General features: G+C 44.1%; 1 pseudogene; it reads left to right on the top strand.

The window, feature by feature from the left end:
* The first annotated feature begins 657 nt into the window (after nucleotides 1-657).
* Nucleotides 658-2,095, top strand: LOC114824491 (uncharacterized; annotated as a pseudogene).
* The last annotated feature ends 1,239 nt before the right edge of the window (nucleotides 2,096-3,334 follow it).

Here is a 3,334-nt window from a genome sequence, read left to right as displayed (position 1 = left end):
AACGTACTTATTACACAACCGGAAATAAGCTCCTACATTTATTTTGGGGAAGGTCAGAATCGCTAGAGATCCCTCATACGCCATAGAGAATTCAGCTAACTAAGTCCTGGAGGGGCGAAAAACAAAAGGTGTGAGTGGGCAAAAACAAAGGTTTATGAAACACATTTATTTTCTGAACATACTAACCCCTCGCCATAAAACAAGTATAGTTTCCAGAAAATCATACTACGTGTTTGTACCATACTTAGGGCCTCCGTATTTAGATCTCATATAAATACTTGGGGGACTCAAATGTAATTATGTAATATATGAAGGGGCAAATATGTAATAAGTGAGGAGCCCTTAATCTATAAAAGGGACTTCTCACCCTCACAATCCTCAAGCCTCACATCCCCTAAATGAGGCTCTCATCCTCACATACGAATCTCTCTCTCCCTCACAATCCTCTCAGAAACAGAGAAATACAATATCAGTGTGGACGTAGCCCAAACATTGGGGTGAACCAAGATACATCTTGTGTTCTTTACTTTCTTGTAGATTCATGGTCGATTGATCTTGTTCCAAGACCCCTCCGGTTTTGTGCATCAACATTTGGCGCCGTCGGTGGGAAACGACACAAAAAGCTATGTCGATTCTCTTTCAATTTTCACCTCCACCGTGAATCTGCAGAAACCAAGAACCAAGTCGACAAACCTACCTCAAAAAACCAAGATATGTCAATTGGGTGTGCTTTATTGTTCTCAAATTTTGAAGGAAAATCAAATCATCATCGTATTCCCCAAATCCGAAACCCTTTCAAAACCCTAGATGGGCCTGCTGAAGGCAGAAATCGCCAAGAAACGGCAGAGACTCAAAGAAGACACCGGCGGCAAGCGATTCTTCAAACGCTCTGAGATCGAGCAGAAGCAAATCTAGAAGCTTCGTGAGCAAGAGAAACGCGAATTAGAAGCCAAAGCTCAGCGCCAAGCCACCACGCCCAACTCCGCCTCCGTAAGCGGCTCTTCCGCCGTTAAATCAAACTCTAATTCCATCTCAGCCTCATCCTCCGGCAACACATCCTCCAACACCGCTGCGTCTAAATCGTTAACCGATGAGCAAAACATCGACAAGATGAACCTTCCGAAACAGGAGGTTGTCCGCTAGCTTCGGTTTCTCAAGTAGCCAATCACTTTCTTTGGCAAAGATGGTGATGCTCGGCCCAACCGGCTCAAGTACGTGTTGAAAGCTGGTTGTTCGAGGTTGACAATGACATGACGAAGGGGCAAACGAATGATGTCCTTCGTGATATTGTAGAACTGAGGAAGCGGTAGAAGTCGGGGCTTGTGAGCAAGCAGCAGAAGACGGAGGTTGATGGCGGTGTGAAAGATGGTGAGGGCGGGGTCCGGGAAAACGATTTGAGCGTAGATGGGTGCTCGAGCGGCATCGATGCTGATAAGGATTTGAAGCGAATGAAGACGAATTTCGAGGAGTTGTGTGATGAAGATAAGATCTTGGTGTTCTTCAAGAAGCTGTTGAATGAATGGAACCAGGAGTTGCGTGAGATGCCGGATGCGGAGAGGAAAAATGCTAAGAGGAAGTCCTTGGTTGATACATTCAAGTAATGGGCACACTACTTGCATCCTCTTTTCAAGTTCTGCAGGAAGAAAGAATCCAGTGCAGTGTGCCTCCTCACATGTTACGCTAATCTCCCTCCTTCACCACAAAACCCAGAAGTGATCTCTGATCCCGCCGCACAAGTCTTTATACCCACCGTGCCTCCACAAGTTTATGCTCGCCACCAGGAACCCATTCTCCTCGGTCGTCGAATCTCTCCTCATCATTTGCGTTTCGACGGTTCTTGGGGCTTGGGGCTAAGGGTGCAGCTGGCTCCCTATGATGGTGGTCCCCAACGACTGCTTTACTTTTTTTTATATTATTTAATATGCTCTACTATTCCACTATCCCACTGATCACTCATATATTTCATACATTTATACCATCCATTTCTAAAGTCTTTGTGATGTTTTTATGTTAAAATTGTGGCATTTTACCTTACCTTGTGTTAATGTACAATTAATTTTGTGTTAGCATTGTTTTCACAGAAATAATGGACTGATAGAGAAGAATAAAAGAAAAGAAAGAAAAGCATGGAAAGTGGAGAGGGAGTGGAGACACGGAATGGTGGAGTAGAAAGAAAAAAACAAAAGAAAAGAGTGTGCAGAGAAAAGGGAAGGCAAAGCATGGAAAAGAAATAAAATAAGAAAGATGAAAGCACACGGCATAAAGAAAAGAAAAGGCAGAGGGAGTGGGGATGGCATTAAGGAAAGAGATATAGAAACGGGCAGACATGGAATGATGGAGAAGAATAAACAAAAAGGAAAGGCACAAAGAAATAAAAGAAAGAAAACGGAGAGAGAGGTCGGGGGAGAGAGGGAGAAGCACAGAAAAACTGTGCGGAGGAAAGAGAATAACAGGGGGATAGGTGCAGCCAAGAATAGAAGAGAAGCAGAGAGACTGACACGGCAGAGAAGCAGAGAGACTGACACGGCAGAGAAGCAGAGAGACTGACGACAGAGGCGCAGAAAATAAGGAAGGAGCAGCGCAGAAAGGAGGAAGGCGCGGAAGGACAGAGAGGATATAGACTCGAACAGAGAGAAGGCGCGGACAGATGGAGCAAGACATGGCACTTGCGACCATTCAAGCTCAATTGGCACAGCTCACTGCTCAATTGACTCATAATGTCGAACGGACCACAATGCCAAGTGTCCCTACATTTGATGTGCCCTATGGGCAAGGATATCAAAGTCCTCAATTTTCTGCAAATGAAGATGTTTGGGGATATCAAGGCCATAACCAATCAAGGGGCAACATGTTTTCCAAAGCTTGCAATTCAGATTGGAGAGGTAATTCAGATTATATGTGGGATGAACCTCAACAATTTCAACAAGGTGGATATTGCCAGCAAGACGAGTTCTATTCAAGACCTATGCAGCCACCACATCATCCCCTACAACAATTCCAATCAAATCAAAGTATGCCTGTGAATTATAATGAAATTCTTGAAGGACTAATTTCTTTGACGCAGGGTTCACAAAAAGAAGAACAATTGCCGCCATCAGAAGAGTTCTATCAGTGGCCATATGAACCATCACAGCCACCACAACAATCAACCCAATTCAATTCAGGTACGTCCTTGGATAATGATACACTTAATAAGTTACTCACCTCTTTGAATCAGGGAGTAGAAAATCAAAACCAGGAGATGCAAGACCGAGTCAAAAGAGTGGACGAATTGGATATGCAAGTTGGGCAGATTGTGGAATTCATGGCACACATTCGAGATCAAAGTGAACTT

The sequence above is a fragment of the Malus domestica genome, chromosome 04, assembly GCF_042453785.1.
Source record: "Malus domestica chromosome 04, GDT2T_hap1".
NCBI lineage: Eukaryota > Viridiplantae > Streptophyta > Magnoliopsida > Rosales > Rosaceae > Malus > Malus domestica.
This window is presented reverse-complemented; position numbering and strand designations above follow the sequence as displayed.